The following is a 15,140-nucleotide window of genomic DNA, read 5'->3' as shown; positions in this document are numbered from 1 at the left end:
ATTTGGTAGAGGTTGAAAATTCAACCTTTCAGTTGGGCTTCCAGTTTCTTTCTGAGTCAAAGAAAGCCGGAGCAGCCAGAAAGAGAGCTGAGTGGTGGCACTGGTGAGATCTAATAGTGCTGCGTTTGTGAAGTGGAATCTGTCTGTGTTTACTGTGCAGGAAGCAACCAAAGGTCGAATCTACAAGGCAGATGACCACTTTCTGGTACGTTAAATGTCAGTTCTCAAAAATCAAAAGTAAGTGGCGAGAAAGTCAGATCTGCATGCAGCCAACAGACAGAAGTCAAAGCATCACATTGCAAAGACATCAGTCACTAAGTAAAAGAGAACATTAGGCCTTTGTGAGGTGCTACTGATTCTGTTTTGCCCTCACAGACTCAAAGTAGCCTCTGGTGCTTCTAACATCTAACTTATTTACTTGTAAATAACACCAAGAGAAACATCATTATCTTTAACACATCCAATCCATGTTGTATCAGATTTCTGCCTATTTGCTAAAACTGGTTATTTTATCTGATGGTGACTTTGTCAGCAGCATCATTTTTACAGCAACAGAAATGACAAACAGCTGTAAGGTTCTCAATTATCCAATATGGTGAAATTGCACTGTTTATGAATTTGAAGCTGCAAATTAAAAGCTGTGAAAATACACTTGTTCACTTATTCCACCATTTCTCCACACCTCCCACACCTACACTACCTCCCACCTTTACAAACCAGTCAGAATTTTTTTCCACTCCCCACATCAAAAATTGATAACCGATAGGTGTCCGGCTGAAAATGCTCATAATTCTGCCTCTCACTGCTCGTGTGTTCCAAGGTGAGGTGGGAGAAACCCATCAAATTCCATCAGATCATTGAATTTGCTGGTATTCCAATGTGATTTAGTTTGTATTTGTTAGCAGAAGTATGAAATGTGCAAAGAAATCCGACGTGGACAGCAAACTGTACCGGCGATAATTAGGGATGAATAAACACACATCTGCCTTGATGAATGAATGAACACGCCCCCGAGAGAGCGCAACTTTATTTACAGCCACCTAATACATACATACATTATGTATCAAGTGAACATCAAAAAGAACACATCCCATTGGCCGTTTCCATCATTTGAGAGCATTTTATTTTCTTCATGTCAACAGTATTACTTTATGATACAAAACACAGTTGGAATTATTGTGTTTTGCCAAGTTTTGGTTAAATGTGCACATGGCCCGAAGGAATTGGAGGCGGTGTTCATGCTTGGTTGGCTTATTAGTTCAGAAGGCTCTGAATTAGTCAGTGCTCTTTAAAGTTTCCCCTTTAACAATGTCATACTGTTACACCTTTCTATGTGTTAACGTCAGAGTTTTTGTTCAAGAATGGGATACATACTGTCACCCACATTTTATCCACCCATCCAAGTGGTGAATTGTAATCCCTCTTTTCGTAAGCGCAATTTTCTCGCCTTTAGGTTTCTGACACTTAATATCACTTGCATTTACAGTGTAGTTTCCCCAAGACATTGTTATATGTTTCTGTCCTTGGTATCAGACGTTTTCAGAATAGCAATGTGCCCAGAGTGCTTTCAGGGGAAAACAGACTAAAATCTATTAATCTTTTTCTTGCCAAAGGTATAAACAGAGTACAGAACATACTTTGTGTTGGCTGATATTTAATTAAAGGCCTACAGCCGCTCCTTAGGGAACACCAGACAACATAAAGAATGCATCTGAATTTATCAAGGTCCATATGAGTATTCACTGTCAAAGAGCAGTGACTTACAGTGATGTGGTCAGAATGCATTAGTTTGTGTTTGTGAATAATCAGAAATCAATAACTCATTTCATTTGAGGAGAGAATAGGTTTGGTTTCTCCAAGTCTGTCAGAAAATAGCGCACAACAGAGCTGAGAACTGTTGCAACATTAGAGGTGCTGATTGGTGAACCAAACATCAAGCATGGGACTGAAAAATGAAACCAGTAAGAATTGTAGTTCTTCCAACTTATTATGGGCTCCCTTGTTAAAATGTCAAAGTAAACAGCATTTAAAAGAAATAATACAGTGCTAGATGTACTGTATATACATAACTTACCCATTTGGATACTTGGCTTCTTTGACTGACATGTATACTGTTACATGTAGATGTAGAGCCAGTCTCAAGTGCATTAGCTGATAACTAAGTATTCCACTTCCTCCAAAAGCAGTAACTTCCAAAACCAATTTCTGTGGATATGTCCATCTTTTATGTTTGTTTGTTTATTTGTTTTGTTGTGAGTATGTTGTGAGTTAGCATCTATAGATTCACAGCTAAAGATCAGAGAGAAGGCCAAGCTATTAATTTTCAAAACATTAAAAAAGCAGGCATATAATAAGGTGAATGGGATGCACATGGCTTTCAACACATCAGGAATAATGCTCTTATGAGATGATGAGGTTAAATAATTGTTGGCCTGTGCTGTAATTTCAGTATCTTTCAGGTGTCTCCTCACAGCCTCCCTTCACCTCTCTGACTTCAGCCAGTAGGTTTAATATGTAAACCACCTCCTGTAATGCACCTTGACATTGTGTGGGTGTACAGCTCATTTTCTCTCTCTGCCCCTGTAACATACTCCTATTTTTATGCTAATCCTTTGGCCAGACGTTCACAAGATCCCCCAGAGAGGATAACGTGCTCCCAGAAACAATACACTGGAAGATAGAAACACACACAAATTTAATTCAATTCAATTCAATTGTATTTATATAGCGCCAAATCACAACAAAAGTCGCCTCAAGGCGCTTCATAGATACAGAGAAAAACCCAACAATCATATGACCCCTTATGAGCAAGCACTTTGGCGTCAGTGGGAAGGAAAAACTCCCTTTTAACAGGAAGAAACCTCCGGCAGAACCAGGCTCAGGGAGGGGCGGGGCCATCTGCTGCGACCGGTTGGGGTGAGAGAAGGAAGACAGGATAAAGACATGCTGTGGAAGAGAGACAGAGGTTAATAACAGATATGATTCGATGCAGAGAGGTCTATTAATACATAGTGAGTGAGAAAGGAGACTGGAAAGGAAAAACTCAATGCATCATGGGAATCCCCCGGCAGCCTATGTCTATTGCAGCATAACTAAGGGAGGATTCAGGGTCACCTGGTCCAGCCCTAACTATATGCTTTAGCAAAAAGGAAAGTTTTAAGCCTAATCTTAAAAGTAGAGATAGTGTCTGTCTCCCGAATCCAAACTGGAAGCTGGTTCCACAGAAGAGGGGCCTGAAAACTGAAGGCTCTCCCTCCCATTCTACTTTTAAATACTCTAGGAACAACAAGTACCGTAGGCCTGCAGAGCGAGAGGGAAGTGCTCTAACAGGGTGATCTGGTACTACAAGGTCATTAAGATAAGATGGGGCCTGATTATTTAAGACCTTGTATGTGAGGAGCAGGATTTTGAATTCAATTCTGGATTTAACAGGAAGCCAATGAAGGGAAGCCAAAACAGGAGAAATATGCTCTCTCTTTCTAGTCCCTGTCAGGACTCTTGCTGCAGCATTTTGGATCAGCTGAAGACTTTTCAGTGAGTTTTTAGGACATCCTGATAATAATGAATTACAGTCGTCCAGCCTGGAAGTAATAAATGCATGAACTAGATTTTCAGCATCACTCTGAGACAGGATATTTCTAATTTTAGAGATGTTGAACAAATGGAGGAACACAGTCTTACATATTTGTTTAATATGTGCGTTGAAGGACATATCCTGGTCAAAAATGACTCCAAGGTTCCTCACAGCATTACTGGAGGCCAAGGTAATGCCATCCAGAGTAAGAATCTGCTTAGATACCATATTTCTAAGCTTTTCAGGGCCGAGTACAATAACCTCAGTTTTATCTGAATTAAGAAGCAGAAAGTTAGCGGCCATCCAGGTCTTTATGTCTTTAAGACATTCCTGCAGTTTAACTAATTGGTGTGTGTTATCTGGCTTCATAGATAGATAGAGCTGGGTGTCATCTGCATAGCAGTGAAAATGTATGCTATGTCTTCTAATGATAAAAATTTTATTTGTGAAGAAGTTCATGAAGTCTTTACTAGTTAACGTTAAAGGGATGGTTGGCTCAAAAGAGCTCTGACTTTTTGTCAGCCTGGCTACAGAGCTGAAGAGAAACCTGGGGTTGTTCTTATTTTCTTCAATCAGTGATGAATAGTAAGATGTTCTGGCTTTGCGGAGGGCTTTCTTATAAAGCAGCAAACTATTTCACCAGGCTAAATGATGATCCTCTAAATTTGTGACACGCCATTTCCTCTCCATCTTACGAGTCATCTGCTTTAGGCTACGTGTTTGAGAATTATACCACGGAGTCAGGTACTTCTGATTAGAAACCTTAGTTTTCACAGGAGCTACAGTATCCAGAGTCGTACGTAGTGAGGAGGTAAAATTATTAACAAGATAATCGACCTCTGTTGGAGTAGCGTTCAGGTAGCTGCTCTGCTCTATGTTGGTACAGGGCATTGAAGATGATAACAGTGGGTGGATTATATTATTCTTAAACTTAGTTACAGCGCTTTCAGAAAGACATCTACTTTGATAAAGTCTACTCTCCACCGCTGTGTAATCAATTATTGTAAATGTAAATGTTATCAGGAAATGATCAGACGGGGGAGGGTTTTCAGGAAACACTGTTAAATGCTCAGTTTCTATGCCATATGTTAAAACAAGATCTAGAGTGTGATTAAAGTGGTGGGTGGATTATTTTTACATTTAAACACGTCATACTACAACACCTGCAGTCAAAGGAGCTTGCAAAGAAAAGAGTCTGGACTTCTTTAAGTTGCTTGAAGACGTTTCACCTCTCATCCAAGAAGCTTCTTCAGTTCTAAGGTCAAATGGTGGGGAGTCCCAGATTTAAACCTAGTGGGAGTAACCCCCCACAGAGGGACAAAAGGACCCCCGATGATCCTCTAATCGCCTGAGCCAAGGTGTGAAACTGGGTGTGGGTCCCAATCCTTGGCTGATTGGGACCCACACCCACCCACACTTAATGTTTTATTGTATTTCAGATTATAGCTTCATAATAATTACAGGACATTAGACTACTTGTTCTTGTTGCTTAATAATACAGAATTATCATATAGAAATAAAAAACCTGAAGTTGTGCACTATTTCAACACGCTGCCTGCCTGCAGCACTAAAGGACTCCGTGAGAGACGTCTGTCTCGCCCTAGCAGCACCTGTCCCTCTCCTCCTCTTCAGTTTGCTTCAACATAAGCTCGTCATATTCTGTGATATGATTTACTGTGAGGTGTTTGACAAGGTTAGTGGTGTTGCCACAACACCTCACTGTCTTGCCACATGTATCGCAAACCGCATCTTGGCTGTTTGTGGAGGTAAAATATGTCCACACATGACTCAGTTTATGCTCAGCCATTGTTGTGAGTGCGCACACCAAGGGCCTGCGACACATTTATACAGCCGTATTTCGCACATGACTATGAAAGGCGGAAGAGGAAGTAGTTCCTTCCAAGTTACATGATCCCAATGATTACCTCAAATTACTAAAATATCAATATTTTAATTTGAGAATCGATTCTAGAACATAAATTACTTGTATCGAAAGAATCAATATTTCAATATCGATCCGCCCACCACTAAGAAACACCAAAGGAATTTTCAAAATTCTTTTAAAAGAGAGTTTTCAAACACAAGCAAGGCAGTCTGAGATTACTTGACAACATTAAGGCCCAAGGCCAAAGACACCAGCAAGGCTCAGACTTTAGCCACTCAACGCGTAGGTCCAGATAAAATCACAGAAAGAAACTTGACTAAAATCAGTCTCATTTTGCTGCTGACCACAGAAAGACCGTGTTGTGACTACCAAAGTCCGATCACAGAAACTTGCTCTGGCAACAGTATGTCAAGGGCTCACGTTTTTCAGTTTTCACAGCTGGTTGCACTGTGGTTTACAATTCCATCTTGCATCCTATTGCAGATATGCAAAGGTAACGATGCAGATAATACAATACACACAGATGCTTTCATACTATTTTACTATTTTTCAGTTGTAGGAAAAATGTTGTAATACTTTTAAAACAGTTATGCCAGAAATGAAAGATAATGTAAGTTATCGACTGCAAAATAAATGCATGTGTGTGTTCTGGATCATACAGACCCTGTTTGCAGAAAGTTGTTTGTATGATAAACTTTTCACCTCAGTAATTCTTAGCCGTTCAGATGAATGTTCAAAGCTGCAGGATGTTAAAGCCATTCCCACATGTTTCTCTAAGACTTATCAGCAAGGATGCAGTTACTTTCATATCAAGCCAGCAGAACACGGGTCACTGCCTCTGAATGGAGAAACTGCAATCTACTGAGAATCTACTGAATGATAAATGAACAAATTCCTTTTATGACTGAAATATGATTGTTTGTATGTGAATTTCATTACATATCATACCAAGTCAGTCCACACTGATGACTTGGTATGATAATTCTTGTATTTATTTCTCCATTATTAACCTTTTCTGTTCTTTTTTACGACATGAAATTATGATGGAAAATATACAAAATATTCACATAAATATTCAAGTTTAAAGATTAAAACAGCTTAACGTTTTTTCCTGTTAGTTGCACTGAGTATAAAGTGACTCAGAAAAGTTGATCCACACATTTTCACATTAAAAGCTAGTTTATAATATCTGGATTATGATTATCACAGCTAGAAATACAGTCTCAACAGTTGAGGTCAGTTGGAGCAGCTCAAATGAAACAATGAATAAACAGAGTTTAGTCAAGCAATGTCTTGGACTTGCACTGTAACTGCCTACAAACCAGTTCTCTTGTGTAAAGTTATATAATTAAGCAAACAGAGGCAAAAACACATTTAGGACAAGTGATCAAGTTATGAAATAAACTCTTTCAAAGGTAGGAGACAAGATTTTCACATTAATTATTTTAAAATATTCGAGTCTTACAGAACATCAGCATACCTGGAACAGTTATTTATTAACTCAATTAGGGTTCTTCGTCTGGGGAAAATAACCTGTTGAGCTGCGTCTCCTTCAGATTCAACCACAAACATGCATCCCTCTTTTTGCCCCGTTCTATATACACTGTTTTTACGCAACTCCTCTTTTCATAGGTTTTACAATGCATTCATTACATTGACTTGCTCTTAAATTATTTTTAACTTTTCACTATTTTTTCAAGCTGTTTTAACAAAAACAAAACAAAAAAAGCCCAAAAACCCCTCAATCCACAACCCTTAATTGGATAAGCAGAAAAAAATGGATGGATGGACAAGACCCAGCTGTACATTTGCATCTAAAGGGCAAAGGTCACTTTCGAAGATGCCATTGTCCACATTTTGGACAGAGAAGACAGATGGTTTGACAGAGGAGTAAAAGAAGCCATCAATGTCCACTGTGAAGGACCATTTTGAGATCCGTTCCCAGGCGCCCACTCACATCATCTGTCACATCTCAACAGGTCACATGATAGGGTGAGGCTGATAATGACCCCCACCCTTTTTCATACCTTTGCTCATTTGATGAGGCACATGATCAATAGTGGGTCAACAAACCTTTTAGGGGACAATTCCCACTAAGGCTAGATAGCTGGGACCATTGGGCTTAGAACTGAAGAAGCGTCTCTGATAAGAGAAATTTTTATTCAACGCTTTATTATTTTTGTTACATCTGATTGTTTTGGTATTCCAGCCTTAATAAAAGGTATAATTGATTTAAACAAAAACGTAAGCTTCTCCTGTGAGATTTGATGATTAAGCAGGATAGCGTTGAACAGTACAGTAACCATGACGTTTAACGATGAGCTGATGATTTTTGTCCTTTTGTTGCTTTTTTATTTAACCGTTGGTTTGTTCAGACAGATGACAGAAAGACAATACCTTCAGAATTTCATTGATGATCAGCTGATCCAACCCAATCCAGCTCCCACTGAGTGTGGTAGGAACGAACAGATTGCTCTTTTTTGCCCTTTTTCCCATACAGAAACATAAGCGATGAACTAAATTCTACATTCAGAAATCTGAAGAAGTGAGAAACATGTATTCATATTTTGCACTTACATCATGTTTTCTATTGCAATGGCTATGTATTCTTTGCATCATCTTTGTGTCACGTATTTATGAACTAAATTAATTGAAAACTACAGAAAAACTACAAAAATTATAAGTTGAGATTTTCTTTTGTAATTTTTGAATTAATTGTGAAAAGGTTCTTTTATTGCTGCACCCCTAAGTGGTCACACCTACATCCAAACCCACTAAGACTTAAACATTGCCTCCATACAAAAGTAATAACATTAAATACAGAGACTGGAATGTGGATCTGATCAGAACTGACAAAAGTTGGAGCACAGCTCAGGATTTATAATTCACATTCACTGCATTAAATTGTATGAAGCAAAAACATCAATTAATGATGCAATATTAAGAGGAGTTTCAGAAGTAGCAACAGCTTGAGGAACGCCATTTCCAATCTACATAACATTTTATAATCTCCTATTCAAAGACTACAGCTGACATGAATAATTTCCTCATGTCAAATATGTCAAAACATGCCACAATTTTCTGTGTAGAATGTCAAGAGCAGACACAGTCATGAACATACACAGCTCTGACTCATCTTGCCTTATTCATAAACCCCACACTTTGATTGCAAACACGTTGTGGTTTAATATATGAAAAAGCTAGATGATATATGACTGACCCATTTTCCAGTCTAGCCTGAGTAAGTCATCTAATTCATTCATAAAAAATTCCTGCTTGGAAAATAGGGCAGCTTTTTGCATCACATTATTTTGTAGACTCGGCAAGACCAGACTCTATATAAACGACTTTTTTGCAAAGCAAAGTCAGTATTGAAGCCTTTTTTCTTTTAATGACCTGCTTTCACATTTTTTTTAAAATTGTTATATTTTATATAATTTGTATCTTGTATTTTACATATTAATTGCTTTAAGTGGCACTTGTTGTGCTGTGTTGGGAGAAACACAAACAGTAATAACTAAATCACTGCCTCTAAGTATGTGTTTTGGCTAGCAGTGATTATGGCCACTGCAAAACAAGACAATGTAAATGTGAGAACCCAAAAACATGCAGAACCCAAAGCTCACAAAGGAACAAAAAGTCAAGCTTAAAAAAAAATCAAAAATACGAGGCGCAAAAAGACATATAGAAAAACAAAACCAACAGGGAAACAACTAATATTTTGACATATTTAAAAGTTTCTGGACACCGGCCCTTTAAAAAAAAGAAGTAAGTCATAATTTAAGGGGTTTTTGTAACTTCGAAATAGTGAAGGTATGTACTACCAGCAAAAGCTTTTGTGTTTCTGTGCATGGAGTGAAACTGTGGAACAGTTTGAATATGGAATTGAAGCAATGTCCAAACATAAAGCCGTTCAAAAAGAGTTAAAAAGATATGATCTTTTATCGAGTGGAAAAAAGTTAGCGTTCATCCTCCAGCTTCACTGTGCTAATGTGTTTATATTATGCTAACCATAGCTGTGTAGCTAGCCACCACATTATTATATACCAATTAGCCCAACTTCAGTAACCCTATAAATGTCACTACTGTTTAGTTTTCTGTCTTCATTTATGTACAGAGTGATAGCAGAGCTGCACTTTTTAATTTTTTAGAAATTTCTCAGTCAGAACATGATGTATAATATAATCCTTTCTGTCATCGTTGTATTTTTACTCAGTTGTATATAGTATTTGTATTTGTATTCTATTTTTATCTTATTGTATATTTATTTTATTTTATTCTACTGTATATAGCATTTTATTTTATTCTATTCTGTACAGTTGTGTACTGTATTTATTCTTATTGTATTCTAATTTTTGCCTCATAACTTTTGCACTGTCCACTCCTGCTGTGACAAAACAAATTTCCCACGTGTGGGACTAATAAAGGTTATCTTATCTTATCTTATCTTATCTTCAGATGGAAACTAGTGAACTCCCCCACCTCCAATTGCCGTCTCACAGAGAATCTACTTTGGAAATCACTATCTAAACTGCAAGCTTTTATAATACAATATAAACCACACTTGCTATTAACTGTTGTATCACTCAAAACCGATTAAATCCAGCTTCAGGTTTTAAACTATGAAAAAAGACTATATGACTATATTCATATACAAGTAAATGATGGATGTAGCCAATGTTGATGGCTTGTGAAGTCACCCTGTGAATAAGAAGATACTAGCCAATGAATAACCCCTGGTTTTTTCTCATTTCTGTAAACACTAATGATCGCAATTAATGATATAACCTTACTTTTTCATCCGAGACATGTAAACAACTGTCAACAAAAGTGTTGTTGTTTTTCGGTCAGAGGCGATGGCCTCCGTTGCTGATGACAAAGGATGCAGCAGTAAAGTCTGCACTGACTTCACTTGTTAGCTTCCGTGTGTCCATCTTTTATATACAGTCTGAAACTCAGGTGACTGTTTCCTCGCGGCTGCGTGCAGCGGGGCTAGGGGAGGGTCTGTGCTGACGGACGTGGGTTACTGACCTGGTAGCCTGGCTGCCCCTGGGTGGGTCCGGGATGGGCGTGAGGTTCTGGGGGCGCTCCGTCTCTGGGCTGGGACCCGGACCGGGCCTCGGGGGCTTGGGTCCTGGTTGGTGTGTTGCCGGGGTTGTGGGCGGGTGGGTGCATGGGGGCCCAGCCCTGGAGCAGGGTGCCGCCGGTGCGTCGAGCCACCTGGGGGGCTCTTCAACTGGTGGGGGAGATTGTCACATCTTGCAGGAGCTTTCCTCTCCTCAGGAGCTGCCTCTGCAGGAGGGGGAGATACAGGAGAGGTGGAGGAAGATCTCAGCCTGGGTGTTTATTGTCTTATGTAGTCTGGAAGATGAGTGGATGGTGGGGTGGGTGCAGTTTTCTCTGTGGTGGGGTTGGGTGGACTGTCCCGGGCTCTGTGGGGCCGGGCGGCGCTGCTGCACTGGGCCCGGTCTGGATGGGCCTGGGCCCCCTTTCCCTGGCGGGTCGCGGAGTATGGGGGTGCCTACTGGGGTCAGCGGGGGAGCTGGCCCCAGGGAGGGGTCACCTGCCCCTCCCTTCCTTCCCTCCCCATCTCCAGCTGCCTCCCTCTTCCCGCTCCACCACAACCACCCACACATGCAGGGCCTTGGAGTAGGGGTATGTCACCAGGGTGCAGAGGAGGCTACCCCCCCCTCTGTCCCCTTCTGGCTGCCTCTGCCTCAATTTTATCCCACAACTTAGACATTCACATTACTCACACTCTCATTACACATACATATAGGATCTTGGGGGTGGGCACGATACACGGAGTCCAAAGTACCATCAGGGTGTACACCCCACCCCTGGCATCGTTGCCCACCTCTCAATTTTAAATACACGTAGACATTGAGGGCTAGCAGGAGGGACCATGCGCTTACCTGCTGCTCTCTGGCAGGTAGCTCCATGCCCTCCTGGGTTTTAAATGCACCTTAGAACACACATGCATCAACACTATAATGAGCGGGTGGAGGGAGGTTCGGAGTCTTCTCTCACCCCCGTTCTCTGCGACCTGCTGGAGCAGGGGGGCTAGGACTAGGAGGAGGAGTTGGCCGTCCGACTGCGGTCTGGAGTGTGGAGCCTTCCTGCTGCTGCGGAGTCGGGGCGGTCTGCCTCCCCCCACCGCAGGGAAAAGGGAAACACCACCTGGGTCTGGGTGCAGTTCCCCCCTCCAGGGGCGGGGGCACCTAGACCCGGTTTGTAGAGTACGCTTGGGGAGTGTGATCGTGTGTACAACGTCTCTTTATGTCTGTCTCCACGTTGGTTGAGTGTGGAGTAAGTGCATATGAGAGCATGAGGGTGGGAATGGATGTTTGTATCTGTGTGTGCCTGTATGTCTGTGTCTATATGTCAGGTTGGGTGTCAGGCGCCACCTCTCTGGGGACATCTCAGGCCCTCCAAGGTTTGGAAGCCTATCTCCCCCTACCACCACTTCCCCTGCCAGTGGCGGACCCCCTCAGACATCGGTGCGTTGGTGGTTCTTTGTGTCCGGGGATGGGCATCCAGGTACACACCGGCTCACTCCTTGGCGGCCGCTTATCGGGGCCTGGAGCCTGGGGCTCGCTCGGGCCACTTCGGAGGTGGGGTGCCCCCGGCCTCTCGGCCTGGGGCTCGGCCTGGGCACTCAGGCGCAGCTGGCTGCCGGCGGAGCTCACGGGCGCGTCACTGCAACTCCCCCTGGCTTCTGCTCCGCGGCTGCTGAGTGAGCCCACATCTGGGACTCTCCTCAGCTCTTTCCGGGACAGTGGCGCAGCTGCCCCTCTGTTGGTCTTCCTTGGTCTCTTGTGTTCTGGGGGCCTCTGGATGTCTGGAGTTTTGATCTCCTCCACACCTGCTTCACGCCCTGGAGGACGGGGCTGTGGCCCCCCCACACCCTCTAGCAGATTATTACATGAAGGAACCTTTTAAAAAAACAAAAAACAAGCGCGTCCATGCTCACAGGTGTACACACGGGTGATCACACCCACAAACTACACCCTTTTTGGCTCCTACCTCAAAGCACACTGTGTTCTGTTGATCTTATGTGCTGCACAATAATGTTTAACATTTAGTATTTACTGTCATATTCCCATATATCATTGTGATGTTGTTTATTCTATTACTCTTGTTCTCTTCTGCTTGCTTTCTTTTTTCTTTCTCAGCAGGTGATCCAGGTGATTGATATATGCATTTTTTTTTCTCTGCCCGTTCTGTTGGTTTTTGTCTCTTGCCCTTCTCCCCCGTCCCTCTTCTCAGCTGTTTCTCTTTCCCTCTTTCTTTCTCCCCTTCTTTCCCCCAGTCAAGTCTGTCCCGTATTCAGTAAGTGAAAATAAAATAAACAATAAAAGGTGAATCAAATAGACCATTACGGCAAGGCTGGGATGGTCAGTTTGGTAAAGTAAATCCGTTGGGCATCTTTCTTTGCCTTTAGACAACAATTCTGATGCAAAAGAGCCAAACGGGACAGGCCAAAATATATATATATATATATATATATATATATATATATATATATATATATATATATATATATATACAGTCTGAAACACAATACAAAATGAAATTCAGCAATTGTTAATATTTATGTGTGAGAAATGTTTTCTATGACAAGCCCCATTAAATCACATCTGACTAAGAAGGCTGAAAGTAAGACAGGATTATATGCACATATTTTTTTTGGTGAGATCAAATACATTGATCCATTCTACCCATAATTCACCATAATTTGTTTTTCTTTACACCTTATTGGTCTTAATCTGACTTTCATCTTTTTGCAGCTCTTTCTCAGGTTGAATAAGATTCCAGCCTTTTCTCCTAAACTTTTGCACCTGACCTTCAGTTAGAAGGTCTTTTGGTTGTTTAGCTCTCAAGTGCTGAGTTTTAATTTTCATCTTGAAGCAAAAGCAGCACTGATTTCTGTACACTAATCAAGTGTGCGCTGGACTCTCTTCCAAAATCCCGAATAAGTAAAAATAACTGTGAACTCTTCTACGCTAATAAACCAGAAGAATACTTTTTGTCACACTTCCTCCAGAGATCAAGTAACTGTGCCTCCAGGCCAATATGTTAACACCTCTCCATGCACATCATACCTCAAGCTCAGCTTATTCATCAAGTGTTAACCCTCAACTCTATATTAGGGGTCTGACCTTCTTAGATTCATAGATCTTGCATGTGACTATTAATTTACTTTACACACACACACACACACACACACACACACACACACACACACTTTCGTTCTAATCTGCTATTCACTTTACTGTATGTATGTTTATTTAGTCATCAAGTCTATTTTAGAAGTCCTCAAGATGCGTTCTTTGCTGCTAATTGTAATGACTACAATTAAATTCACAGACACATAAACTCACAGACTGTGTGTGGTGCTGAAGATATTACCTTTGATAACTTTCAGAAGCTGCGTATAATTACTCATTAAACTGGATAATTAGGACATAATCGAGTGTGGGCAATTTAAATGTCAAAAAAATAAGGGCCGGGTTATAGATCATTCTATTTTTATAGGACTGATGAAGTGACGTTACATGCGGTGGTGACACACATGCCGAGATTTGAGGATGTTACAGCGACACACTGCAGCTCTACAGCCCAGAGCCAGTGAGTGGGGTAACACTGCCCCCTTCAGGTGACATCACCATCCAAACAGAAATAGGGTTTTTCGGTGGACTGTTTAAGTTGCATCACTTATGTTTTTTTCCCCCCACATTGACTTGTTGGTCTTAGATACTAAATGGGCAATAAAAAAAGAAGGAAAACAGTAAAAACAGAGATACACAGAAAAAATGCATTTCAGTTTCCCAGCAGAAGGTTCCTTTATCCATCTATTTGCTAAAATTGCTTATTCGTTCAGCCAAATGTTGATCTGGATCCCTTGTAGAGAATGAAGATGGGACTTTGCTAATTTCTCTGTTTTGTTTTTCATCTTATTTTTCCTCCTGTGGCTACAAAATCCATGTCAGAATCACTTCAACTCCTTAAATGCATCTGGAGGAGGAAGAAAAGCTATATTCAAGAATGTACAAGTGTTTCCAATGTGAAAATACTTTTACTCATCAGGCATGAAAGACTGGTGGAATATACAAAGCATAGCTGGAGGAAGTCTCTACAAACAACTATGAGCAACTGAACGAACGAGTTAAAAAAAAAATAAAGAAAAAAGATGCAATTGTCATGAATATGAGAGAAATTATGGTGGAACGCAAAAAAATATTTTATCCAATCAGTTTCAATACAGCCCCGCACATCTCATCAGTATATGGCGTGAGCATGTGTGTGTTTCTTACAGACTCAAAACCTTTAAATTATTTCAAAATATATGTTCCATGGAATCATGTCACAATATCTGAGCCATAAATTTATTCTGAATGGGTTTTTTTTTTTTTTTTATTTAAAAGCACATAAAAACATAATAAAATATCACCATTATCTCTTATAAATAGTGGCAATTGACAGAAGTGCATGAAATGTTCAGAGAGTTCATGATATTAGCTAAATGGCTGCAGCAAATATTTAGAAAAAGCTGATTCTGCTGAGTTTTTAGCAGAGGATTGGAAACCAGCATATGGTGAAGCTCATACTCAGACAGTGAATCTACATTTCAAATTAAAGGTTTACCCAAAATATCATGCCCTCCTGTTTTGTATTCAG

The sequence above is a fragment of the Maylandia zebra genome, linkage group LG8 (assembly GCF_041146795.1).
Source record: "Maylandia zebra isolate NMK-2024a linkage group LG8, Mzebra_GT3a, whole genome shotgun sequence".
In the NCBI taxonomy this organism is placed as follows: Eukaryota; Metazoa; Chordata; class Actinopteri; order Cichliformes; family Cichlidae; genus Maylandia; species Maylandia zebra.
The sequence above is the reverse complement of the archived record's forward strand: the minus strand, read 5'-3'. Positions refer to the sequence as shown.